General features: G+C 34.1%; 1 long non-coding RNA gene across 1 annotated transcript; it reads right to left on the bottom strand.

The window, feature by feature from the left end:
• Positions 1-5,491, bottom strand: LOC110804888 (uncharacterized). The gene is made up of 4 exons (XR_002537856.2): positions 4,441-5,491; positions 4,121-4,345; positions 2,363-3,388; positions 1-226 (listed from the first exon to the last, which is right to left on the bottom strand). It is a non-coding gene; the product is annotated as an uncharacterized lncRNA (long non-coding RNA).
• Between the last annotated feature and the right edge of the window lie 8,326 nt (positions 5,492-13,817).

Genomic DNA, 13,817 nt, shown 5'->3' on the forward strand with positions numbered 1-13,817 from the left:
TTCTCTTTCACTCTTACAAAGCATAAACTATTATACAAATTATTTAGGATACTTAGTGGATTGATAGCCTCATAGCTACCCGCGGTTTTTTACCTTATTCCTGGGTTTTCCGCGTCAACATCTCCTTGTGTCGTGCTTCTTTTTACTTGTTTTTTGCATTCATTTCTTAGTTAGTGTCGACCCAAGCCAAGTGTCGCCCCTAGACGAGATTTGGCATAAGTAAGACCTTCAAAAACAAAAATTTGATGGGAGCATTAGATTAAATGTCATTTTAGTCTAAATATGACCTATAACGACCCAATGAGCCTTAAATGTGCATAAATAGATTGGAATGAGTATTGAAAACTTTAAAACTAAGCATATTAATCATGTAATAAGTTTGAAATAAGTCATTAGGTTCTTTAGTTCAAAGTTGGGAACGAAAATGTCATTTTAGTCTAAATATGACCTATAACGACCCAATGAGCCTTAAATGTGCGTAAATAGATTGGAAGGAGTATTGGAAACTTAAAACTAAGCATATTAATCGTGTAAAGGGTTTAAAATGAGTCTTCGGGTTCTTTAGTTCAAGGTTAGGAGCGAAAATGTCTCATTTTAGCCTAAATATGACCTATAACGACCAAACAAGTCTCAAATGTGCATAATAGATCGGATTGAGTCTTGAAAAGTAAAAAAATCATATGAATCATGTAATAAGTTTGAAATTAGTTTTTAAGTTCGTTAGTTCAAAATTGGGAGCGAAAATGTCATTTTAGCCTAAATATGACCTATAACGGCCAAAGAAGTATCGAATGTGCATAAATAGATTGGATTAAGTCTTGGAAAGTTAAACTAATCATATGAATCATTTATTAAATTTTGACATGAGTTTTTAGGTTCGTTAGTTCAAAGTTGGGAGCGAAAATGTCATTTTAGCCTAAATATGACCTATAACGGCCTAATGAGCCATAAAAGTGCATAGATAGATTGGAATGAGTGTTGGAAACTTAAAACTAATCATATTAATCATGTAAAATGTTTAAAATGAGTCCTCATGTTCTTTAGTTCAAAGTTGGGAGCGAAAATGCCTTAATTTAGCCTAAATATGACCTATAACGACCAAACAATTCTCAATTATGTGCATAAATAGATCGGATTGAGTCTTGGAAAGTTAAAAATAATCATATGAATCATATAATAAGTTTTAAATGAGTTCTTAAGTTCGTTAGTTCAAAGTCGGGAGCGAAAATGTCATTTTAGCCTAAATATAACCTATAACGGCCAAAGAAGTCTCGAATGTGCATAAATATATTGGATTAAGTCTTGGAAAGTTAAAAATAATCATATGAATCATGTAGTAAGTTTGAAATGAGTTCTTAAGTTCGTTAGTTCAAAGTTGGGAGCGAAAATGTTATTTTAGCCTAAATATGACCTATAAAGATCCAATGATCCTTAAATGTGCATAAATAGATTGGAATTGAACGAGTATTGAAAACTTAAAACTAAGCATATTAATCATGTAATAAGTTTAAAATGAGTCATTAGGTTATTTAGTTCAAAATTGGGAGCGAAAATCCCTTATTTTAGCCTAAATATGACCTATAACGACCAAACAAGTCTCAAATTTGCATAAATAGATTGGATTGAGTCTTGGAAACTTAAAACTAATCATATAAATCATGTAATAAGTTTGAAATGAGTTCTTAAGTTCGTTAGTTCAATGTTGGGAGCGAAATGCCTCATTTTAGCCTAAATATGACCTATAACGACCAAACAAGTCTCAAATGTCCATAAATCGATTGGATTGAGTCTTGGAAACTTAAAATAATCATATTAATCATGTAATAAGTTGGAAGTGAGTCCTTAGGTTCGTTAGTTCAAAGTTGGGAGCGGAAATGTCATTTTAGCTCTAAATATGACCTATAACAACCCAATGAGCCTTAAATGTGCATAAATAGATTAAAATGAGTTTTAGAAAGTTAAAACAATGCATATTAATCATGTAATAAGAATCAAATGAGTCCTTAGGTAAGACATATGTTGGTTAGTACGTACAACAATTAACATGAAAGTACAGTTAATAAATCATAAATGCATATATGAAAGATCTTAGTACAAATTGAGGTATTAAGTATGAAATTGGTATTATGACTTCTCATAATTTCCCAAATTTTTTAACTAAATAAAAAAAAATGAGATTTATGTCATAGTATATGTATATCGGGTTTATCTGCATTTATATCCATGAACTCATGAAGCAATCAAGAAAATACCTATATGACCTAGGCCCCTATCTAATGCCTTGGGTCAATGAGCATTTTGCATTTCTAGAATGTATTCCTTGACTTATGACTATAGAATAAACAATATGATTGATTGATACCTGTTGGGATATGTGGTACCATTGCTAGATTATCTGTAAAGGACCACAACGGCTACACCAAACCTGACCCACCTATCTTGGTGTATAGCAGGCGCAGCAAAGTGAGGGCAAACAACCACAACAACGCAGCTGAAGGTGGAGCAGAAGTTGTTGGCAGTACCTGACAAGAACAGCAACAGCTAGCATTAATTAAAGTGTACTTGCATCTGCTTGTATAAATAGGAAAAGAAAAGGAAGAGAAGGGTAGCTTGTAATTTGTGTAGTCATTTGAGAGTTGTAACCTAAAGTTACTATCTTGGAGAGTTGTAGCCTCAAGTTACTATTTTGTATGACTGCACTCTTTTGAGCAATACTAAAATCAAAGGATATCTTCTTCCATCTTGGTTGTTCTTGTGGAATATTATCTGATCTGTTTTTGTGGTGAAGGGAAGCGAGTTCCTCTCATTATCTCCAGCAATATCATTTGTGTTGGAAGTGTACATCAAGGCTTCAGTGGTAAAGCTACTCAATGGATAATATCCAGCTCGTTAGCTCTTCTACTTGACTTAAGTTCTGCCTCACATTTTACAAGTTTTTCCTTCAACTCTACAGACACCTTTTCCGCCTCCTTCCGAGCGGCAGTTTCCTTCTCAAGCTTGTCTTTGTAATCACTTTCCACTTCACTTAAATGGGTTTCCAAAGCCTTTATCACTCCCTCCAATTTGGACCACTCCTCAGAACTCTCCTTGTACAAATCAACAAGTTTAGAAATGGTTGAGATTTCTGGTGAATATTGTTGTTCGGAAGCAGAAGCATCATCTCGAGCAAAACATAACTCCTGATGATAAGATTCTACCTTCAATTCAAGCTCTCTGTCCATCTCTTTGTGCCTACTCAAAGAACTAGAGCATTCATTGAACTATTTTAACATATCAGCCAATTTCATCGAAAAATCAGCCTCGATGTCTGCACTTCTCCTACGCTGGTCCAGCAGACTGTCCTTTTATAGGCCTGTAGCTTGTCATTTGGTGAAGACCTTCCCATCACCTGTAACACATAGTTACTGCTGTCAGTCGATGTTACTTTTTAACTACATACAAACTAGCTCAACTACGAAAAACAGAGTTCGTGCACTTGCATCAGAATACGGGTCCATCATATTCAGCATCTTTCATAGTACATCATATTTTTTATCTTCTGCCTGAGCCTTTCCTGACCACCCTTCCAAGAACTAAACTATGCAATCAGATCATAATAATGGGTTATTCCATACTTGACAGGTAGCTAGTAATAGAAATTACAGATCATCATTAAGTAATCATCCACCAGAGTGCCGAACTTTAAGCACGAATGTGGACAAAGAACAAACATAGAACTTTGTAGCACCAATTCTCTACCAAGAACCGAATAATTGTCTGTAACGACAACATTCTACTAAAAGTTCATTCCCATATTAATCATAAATGACAAACAAAACGCAATATAATACAAGCATATTTATAAATAAACAGAAAAGCAACCTCTCTACTAGTCCAAACTCCAGAAAGACAAGAAAACACCCATCTATCTAGGCCTGACCGACAATGACATCTATATTGGGTATCTATAGTTCTTGACGAAGGAGAAAGAAGTCCAAACATGCATATCAATTGAAGAAACACAACAAAGTCTAACTCAACCACAAAGGATTCAGATTCTCAAATCAATTAAGAGTCTACTTAGCATAATAAAAATCAAACAAAGATCTCAGAAATAACAGCCAAATCAGAGAAACTCCACCTGCTCAACTGCAAGAACAATCAACAGAAGAAGAGTTGCAATGATACTCAACTGCAGGTCCCTCTTGTTCTACCAACTCTTCTGTGATCGACTCCGGAAATAGGCCTGAAGGCACTGCCGCTGTTGACACGTTGGCTCTTGGAACTAATAGTACAGAGGATTGCTTATGTTGTAACTGATAAAACTTTTCAATTAAAGAGTCTATTTGCTCTGCCTTGTCAACATCTGTATTTGGATCGGCATCATCATTAGGCTCATTCTGAGGAAAAGGGTGTTAGTTAATCAAACCCCAATGATCTATAAACTCCATAATTTCTTACCTTGCATCTATATCCCCAATAGACAGCTCCGACAGATCTTTCAGTTCAATGTTTGTGCTTGGATTGGCATGAAACCTCTTCATAATCCAAGTCCGTATCTCCTTGTAGACATCCGGAGTCCGATTTTCCACCTTCCCATTGAAAAAGGAACACAAAGTTTGTTTCTCAATTGAATGAATATTTTCCCAGGAAAAACAACCTTGAAAGGAACAAACAATTATTGTATCAATAAGTGGAATTCCTAATATATACATTTGGAGTCTATAAACAGAGAAGCTTCAGCTCAAAATCTTAACAGACCATTCCCATTTCCAAATCTAAGATTTCTTAAGAGGTTTCTACGTTAAGATAAAAACCATTGCCAAAACATTCCAAATATTTACCCAAATTTTCAAGGCACATAATACAAGGTACGAGATTCAAAAACAAGATGCTACCTGTTTTTTACGAGAAAAGTTATACTCTGATCCATAGATAAAACATTAGCCTATTTTGGAAATTTTACAAGATGCAATTAACAGAGAAAATGCAGACGAAAGAAACGTGGTGAAAGATAATAGAGGTAGAGGAAGAAGCTAAAGGTACTCCATAATAGTGATAACACCCCCCCCCCCCCCCAAGTCAATATCCTACTATCATGGTAGTACAATCCCTACAGCAGAGCTACGATGATAGTAGCCGCGGAATGCTACAATTGTATCAGATGCTGGCCACACTGTATATCACAGTATTTTCCAGGCCACGTTTTGATGCATGATGTAAAGGCGTCCCTCCACTACGAGAACTACGACCTAGATGCATTATCAGCAAAAAAGAAAAAAAAGAAAATCAGTTGAACATGCAGGCATTTTGTTAAACAAAATAGGCATGCAACTTCATATTGCAAAGATACTCGGTGTAGAACATTCAACCATTACAGAGGACCATTCTGAACAATTCAAATACAAGAATGAAACAGAGAAACAAACAGTTCACAATTCCATACTGTAAAATTCATGCACATCATTTCTCACTATAAAGCTTGATGAAGTACAAGAATTTAAAGCAACTAAGCAAGCATACACAGATGGTAATATACCTCAGTGGTTCGGTACCTCACCATTCTTCATATCACATAGTAGTACGACAAATAATGTTCACAAAATGTGCAAGATTAGTTAATACTATATCTGTCTGTAGTATACACAAACACTCGCAACTTCACAAGGAAGAAGTGTAGTCTAATACTCCATAGTTTATCAAGCTGCTCTAGTAACAATAAAAGCAGTCAACTTGAATAATTTTTTACCCCAACGAATCACAGACCATGTAAACAATTTCACCGAGGAAGGGGTTGCAAACAATAAATAAATCAAATGAACACGTAGATATAGAATATCCATAACAGACATACAAACGGTAACAAGAATGCCAATTCACGGTACCTATGCGATATACATTTACATTGGCGCCCAACTCTATTAGAATTTTAGAAACATTATAGAGCTCTGGATTCAAACAAGCAAGTGCAAATGGAGTCCTCCCTTTTCTATCCACATACTGCATCACAATCATCAGTTTAAACAAGTTAATTTCCATCCTGCATTGGCAATATAATTCCACAACTTTTCATTGAACAATGTTCAGTCATACCATATAATTAAATTAACCAGGTTATTCAATACCAAACAAACGAGTAAACAAATCTTAAGCCCCCCTTTTCTGCAAAAGAAATAGAGGCATCCATTTTTAATCAACAACAACAACAAAAAGAAAGATTCGGGGTGAACAACTTGCCACAAAAAAAATAAAAAAACAAAAAGAACAAACCCTAATTCTGAAAACGAAAATGAAGAGGGACAAGGAAAAATTTACCTGCCGCAGCGGGGATTGACGGACAATAGGGTGGATTTCACCGGCCGAGGAAAGTAGGTAATTTTTTCGAGCAAGGATGGACTTCACCGGTGGTTTTTCGAGCAGGGGACCACCGGTGAGGAGGCTAGGAGGAGAGGAAATAGACCGAAGGAGGAGTACCAACGGCGACGGAGGAGTACCACCGGCGACAACGACGGCGACTGGCGAGAACAAGCAGCGCGGCGACGGCGACGACGACTGGCAGGGAAAGCTGAGTGTAGAAGCAGTGAGCGCGGTTTGGATTTGGATTTTGCTTGAGGTTTGAAACGAATGTTGGTCTGAATTTTAGATATTAAACTAGTATAGTACCCGTGCGATGCACGATTTTTATAATCTATACATAAATTTGTATGAAATTTGTTATGAAAATATAATCAAATAGATATTATATATATTCTCCAAATTAAAATTAGTAACTGATAAGTTTATCATTGCTCATTTATCAAACCAATTGAAACAAATAAGAGTACATAGATAAAATTATTTTCATTCTGATTCACCACTTGTGTGAATCATAAAGTTATCGCATCACTCCTAGCTTACTTCGATAGTAATACCCACTTAATACTCGCAAAATCTCTCAATCACCTTTATTACCCGATCTCTTAATTTACTAAGTTAAAGATGAATTTTAGGAGAAGCGGGGCATGCACACCCGTGCCTGCCTACAGTTCTCATACCCATCCCCTCCATCCACGATGGAACGATACCCACCCATGTCAATCCTCGTCTCGAGATGTACAAAATAAAATCCATCCCCTCTTCATCACCCCCTTGCGTGTATCTACACCCGCCTCAAACCCACACCTAGACTCAACTTTGGTAAAGGAGTTTTTAATTTTACAACTCTATTCTAGAGTCTTGACAATTTGTTTGTCTAATTAGAATAATAATATTGAGTAAACAAACAAAAAATTATAATATATAAGTTAGTAGTAAATTTTATTTAATTTATTCATAATCAATTAAGGATTATTCCTATCTGGAATCTTGTAACTATTCACAAATTGAAGAAAATCTTTTAATTTATTTCCAATACGTATTTCAAAAAATATTTATGTGAGATTTAATTTTAATGTTTGGTTTGACAATATCAAAATTTCATACTTTTTTAACATACGTATTGGAAGATATTTACGTTTAAATATTGAGTTGAAACGGGTGAAAAAGTCAAAAGATGACTAATATTTAAAAACAGAGGGAGTATATAGATATATATTTAAATTAAGAAATTTATTGACATAAGTAAATAAGTACTTCGTAGTATGATCGATTATTACCATAAGTAATTAGAAGATTTTAGGAAAAATATATACGAATTATATTAACTATTGCGCAATAGAGTAGTAGATAGATTAGATTACGCAACTTTTACTCATGTTTAAGAAAATTACATAACTACTATCAACGACGGTGATAATTGTTGAAATTATTTGCTAAATATACTACATATAAAATAGTAGAATAATTGGCGGTTATGTTTATCGAATTTAGTTGTTTAAATATTATAGTGTACTATAGTAATTTTTTTATACACTCTTATAATCTTATTTAGACTTGATTGATTCTCTTATTTATTTGTATTTTAATTATGTAAGTACAAATCAGTAGAATACTCTTAAATATTTACAAAAATACTACTATGTACTCTATATAATGGATTAATTATGCCTAGTATAAGGTTTATTACATTATAATAAAACAAACACCATGAGTGACACATGTCATTTCCTTGTGCAAATTTTCCCACCAACTTTTGACAAATTTGTCTATAAAACGTTCGTAATATATAATTAGGAAATTGTTATTAAATTAATAAATCAAGAGTGTATACTTTTGTAAGATAAAAAGTTCACAGTTTTTTAATGGTGCTAGGAATTAAAACATTAGTAGATACATAGTACATGCCTAAGTGAAATGTCAATATATATTTTAAAAATTTAAGTTATTTTTTAGACTTAGCTATATATTTCATTTCAATTTTGTTTTACCTTATTTAGCTAGCTTGATATACTGTTATAGGAATGATTAAGTATGTGTTGGTTTATTTTGATGAAATAAATACATATTTTGTACTAATTGATCATATTTTTATGAGTAATTCAATTGTGTTAAAATAGAAATTTTCTAATCGATATTGAATATATTATAAATAAATTAGTCCACATTTTAAGGAATGGGTTTTCGTATTTCTTTATTTATATGATGTTCTATCTAAATCGAGATTTTATATTGTTAGCTAAATGTCTAAACAATAATAATGTTTCCATTTATAAAAAAATAATCTTAAATTGGTTATATTTGTTATGAAAGTATAGAATAGATAATTTACACAATATTTCCCATGTATAGAGTGATTTTTTTTAAGGAAAATAGAATCAAATATTCTTTTGAGGTGAAAGTTAACAAAGTAATTATAAAATGTTTTATTTTTTTAAAATTTTTTAATATCTAAAAGAGAGGCTAATTCATGAGTGACATTTGTCATCATCACATTGATTTCCTCTCTTTTAGTATAATATATAGATTACGTACCTTTGCAGCGAAAAAAAATTACAAAAAGCTATTGCAGGGGGCTTTTAACCTGTACGCTGCAAAATGAGAGGTCTATTGCAGGGGGCTTTTACTGTGTACGAAACTCTTTTGCAGAGGGAAATTAATTTGTACGCTGCAACAACCCTTTAGAGGGTTTGACCCCCGTTGACCTACAGGTTGTTGAAGCGTATTAATACATGTACGCTGCAACATGGGGGTTGCAACAGGGGGTTTTTCTACTAGTGTTTAATACTGTATGGATCTGGGTCAGACAATTCAGACTTAGACTTTAGTAATCTTGATATTGATTGGGGACCTAGGAAGGAAGAGACAATTCTAAATGATGCTGATGATTTTGAGGAGTTACTTAGGAAAACAAAATGAGATAAAACACAATCAGTTGATGATGAGTTGTTAAGGCAAGTGAATTTTAGTTTAGAGGAGGCAAAACAAGAGACACTGAAAGGGGAAAAAGATAAATCAGCCCAAGGGAAGAAGTCACAATTGGCTGATAATCTAGAATGTGAAGAGGTTAGAATTCAGGAAGAGATTGAGGGTGAGTCAGATGAGTTAAGGAGCATTGATGGTTCTGATGAATAGGTAGACAATAGCCCTTGGTTCAACTCTGATACTAACTTCAGTAGGCCAATTAACCTGGTGTTGGGGCTTAAGTTTGGAAGTGTTCAGGCTGTGAGGAAGGCATTGAGGTGGCATGCTATCCAAAAGAGGTATGATTACTATTACCTACACAGTGAAAATAACAGAATAACAACCTACTGCAAGTTTAGGTGTGACTGTCCATGGGATTCAACCCAACCCAAAGTAAGAAACCTAAGTTTGTGTGTGAAGCTGGGGCAAGTCAAAGTTGCCTCTAAAAACGGGGATGTAGCCTCTAATGAGTTTTTGAAGCAAAAAAGTGGATGGCTCTAATAAGTCCGTCGCTAATTAATGGTTGCCTCTAAAGACCCTTTTTGAGGCAATTAATAAGTTGCTTCTAAAAACACATACATTTAGAGGCAAGCATATAATCTTGCCTCAAAATATAATTAGAGGCAGTATAAAAAGTAGCTTCTAAAAACCACATGTTTTTAGGGGCAACCATATAAATTTGCCTCAAAATATAATTAGAGGCAATATAAAAAATGCTTCTGAAAACCACATATTTAGGGGCAACTCTATAAGTTTGCCTCGAAATATAATTAGAGGCAATATAAAATGTTGTTCTAAAAACCACATTAGGGGCAACCATATAATTTTGCTTCAAAAAATTATTAGAGGCAATTTATTATATTTCAAATAAATTATCTTTTAGGTGCAATATGAGATTTTGTCATGAAATGTTTTTAGAGGCACTAAAATAAGAAATATATTCTGCATATTATTTCATACATTTTCAAGTACAATCACCTAACCATAATAAAAATAGCAAAAGTAAATAAACAAATTTCATGAAAATCAATTGTTTTATTAACAAATATATGAAGTCATAACATAATTAGTACCCTAAAAAAATGTCACGGACAAACCCCGAACTATGTACATCGCTTAATATCGAGATAAGTACATGACTAATTATTTAAACCAAAGAAAATAGGAAATAAGTTCTCATTTAGAATTATAGATCTAAAATAAGATATTATTTTCTTCACCTGCTTCATGTTTGGTGACCAGCTTCATGTCTTTATCTTCACACCTTTACAGAAAAGAGTTGTGAGCATCTGACATGAAAACACAAGGTTATTACATACCTAATCTTATTCTGGTATATGCTGAAATTACAGTCTCATTCAGCCATAAAAGAACAGCCATCAATCAACCTAATGAGAAAGTTAATGATTGATCATTACAGAGAAAAGAAAAATTCTTGGGTGACTGAATAAAGGAGGATAGTCAACATACGAGATTTTACAGCCAATGTGAAGGGTTGAATCTATGAAGAATTCCAGGGGAAATTTCAGGAAACATCAGTTATTTATGCATATTTCGATTGGGAATGCAACACTGTAGACTGCAAAGACAAGGTCCATATAGCAGAAAAATTCAACAAATACCATTGATGTGATCGAACTAGAAAAGTAAGGTACGTTAGAAAGAAATTAGAAGAAAATGTCGTGATATGCAGTTCATGGAGTCTCTGGTGTGAATGTCCTCTATGACTAAGAGAAATAGAAGCACTCACCCTTCCCTTACCAAAATATAATCAACAACTACTGTTAGGAGGAAGTTGACATAACATTTACCTTGAAGTATCGAATACCTTGAGGCATGGTGCAGCCAGACTCCCTTCCCACCAAAACAAGATAGATGCAACAAAGCACTAGCCTAACTCAGCAAAGTAGACCCATCTAACACACAAAAGTCAACTAAAGTCATAAAAACTCAGCAAAAAGTCAACCAAACTGCAGCCACATGATTGCTAGATCTTTCTGGGTAAGCTGAACACAAAACTGGTAAAACCCAAAAATCAACGGGCATGACAAACAGAATTAATAACCAAGTTGTGCCAAAATGACAAATTTGACAATGCAATTAAGCTACAAATCCAACTAGCGTCTAAACCATGATATCAATTCGAACAAAATGAGCAAACCCAAATTCATATAAATTCAATTTACAAGAGGGGACAAAAACAATTGAAAAAACAAAGGAAACCCAAATACCAACAGCTAAACCCCACCAAAATTACTTGCTCGTAAATCAAATTAAAAAAGAAAGCATTCAAATACACTAAATAAACAGTATTATGAAGCTAAAACAAGTATAAATCTGCAATAAAACCAAAAGTAGTACTAAAAAGAAGTGGGAAAGAGACTAAGTATAAAGAAAAAGTAGCATATCTGAACACCAAATCAATTCATAAGGTTGGCTGCTTATCTATACGCCAACCTTTAGAGGACGAGGTTCCTGGACTTGTCAGACTCTATATGCACCGTACTTGAGCGCTTCGTTTTTCTTGAACTCTGCAGTGCACAAGCATAAGTTAGCAAAAAAAATTTGTAATGATATGTCGAGGACGGTATGTTATGCAACTGGAGTCTAACTACTAACAAACTTACTTACTCACAGTTGACATCAAAATTGGTCCGCTATTCAAGTAATTCAGCCCACTATTATTATCCAACAACACAGAGCCAAATTAAATTTGAAATGTTCTTGGAAACAATTGGACATTTGATACAATAACTGGTACCATAATTAAATTCTCCAGTAACTTCAAATTAAATGATTTCCATTCCAAAACAACAGAAAATTAACCTAGAGTGGTGCAAGACTAGTAGGATTACATATTTACAGCCAAATCAAGTCAATTTTAACATTAATTATCAATATTAGCCATATCAACTGCTTAAATTTTTCTTCTTTGTTTTAGGTTTTGCAGTTTTACCAACCAGAAAGAAAATTGAAATCATTCAGATGAAAAACATATGATAAATTCCAATTTAGATAAGGAAAAGTCTCACAAAAAACATTGGAGTCATAAAAAATGCCCTCACAGATCGACCAAATTGGAGAATTGATCAATTAAGAAAGGGTTAGAAAACTTACCTGGGTAAGGAAAGGGACTCGATTGTGGACGCGAGTCACCCTTCACAGAGCTTTTTTGCTTCAGAAAATTCAAATACATTAAATTTCCCGAAGGCAAATGACAAATTGAAAAAAAGCCAGTAAAATTTAAGAAATCCCCAGATAAATCGAACAAAAAGGAGAGAAAAAGAATGACCTCTCACCCATAATGGTGGGAAGAATAAACGAAAGGGCTAGATTTATCAGAATTGTCGTGGATGCCGGAAGAGTCAATGTTGATATGAGAAGCTCCAGATCTGTTTTTCTACTGCTATTCCCATCACCATCGCCGGTTATTAATCGTCTCCCATCATCAATTTTTAGTTCTGTAACTGCAGGTAAGGTCTGCAAAACCCACCTGAATTAAGAACATATATCTTGTCAAAAAAAATTAAGAACATATAAAACCTAAGATCTACACGGTAATCAGATACTAATTTAGAAAACTTATGATATAAACTTGAAACTAATGCAAATCAATAAAAGTTAGGTTTTAAATTATAAACCTTGAAGCGATAAGGGGAGAGTAGAGCGCGGCGGCGGTGGGGGAGGAGGAGCAGAGAGCAGCGGCGTCACGACAGAGGAGGGCGGCGAGGCAGAGAAGGGTTAGTGTAGGCTGTGATTTTTCTTCAAGGTCACTCTCCAGAAAAGAAAGAATGTGAAGGAAGGAGGAGCGGGAAAATGAGAAAAAATCGCCTCTTACTTTGTTTAGAAACCAAGTTTGTGATGCCTCTATTTTTAGAGAACTTTGTGCGACTCGTTTCTAAACGAGCAACACTCGAGATCAAAGCCCGTACTTGAACTCAATTACTAACCATTTTTCAAAATGAGTTTTATTTGTGAAAATGCATTTTTATTTTATTTTAAAAATGTCTTCAAGTGCTGTAATTTTACTAAATGAGTCGTACTCGACGATTTTTCAACTAGTGATTATACAAGTTCTACCCAAACTCACATGATTGTATAACAAACTTGTGAATTTTCCATACTTAAGTCGGAAACATTCATCTGGTGAAATTTGTAGGGTTGGAGAACTATAAGTCTAGTACTACTGAAAACTGAAAACAGTCGGAAAAATTGCAACAATATGCAGATCAATGTTTGTCAATATGCCTGCTCTGTAGGTTCACTTCGCTTTAATTCTTTCCGGTAAAAGTTCATGGAAATTTTAATGGAGATTAATGGATTAGCAGGGTTTGAAAACTATGAGTCTTATCTCTGTAAACTAAAAAAGTTTGGAAAATTAAATTTTTTTGTAGGAATATAAATGAAACAACCACTACATGATAATCTACTGAACTGCTCACAATAACTCAACATATTACAAGCGAACGTGCAGGGTATAACAACTCACATTAGATTATTAATCTCGACCCATTCTCCGA

This window comes from Spinacia oleracea, chromosome 6 (genome assembly GCF_020520425.1).
Source record: "Spinacia oleracea cultivar Varoflay chromosome 6, BTI_SOV_V1, whole genome shotgun sequence".
Taxonomy (NCBI): Eukaryota; Viridiplantae; Streptophyta; class Magnoliopsida; order Caryophyllales; family Amaranthaceae; genus Spinacia; species Spinacia oleracea.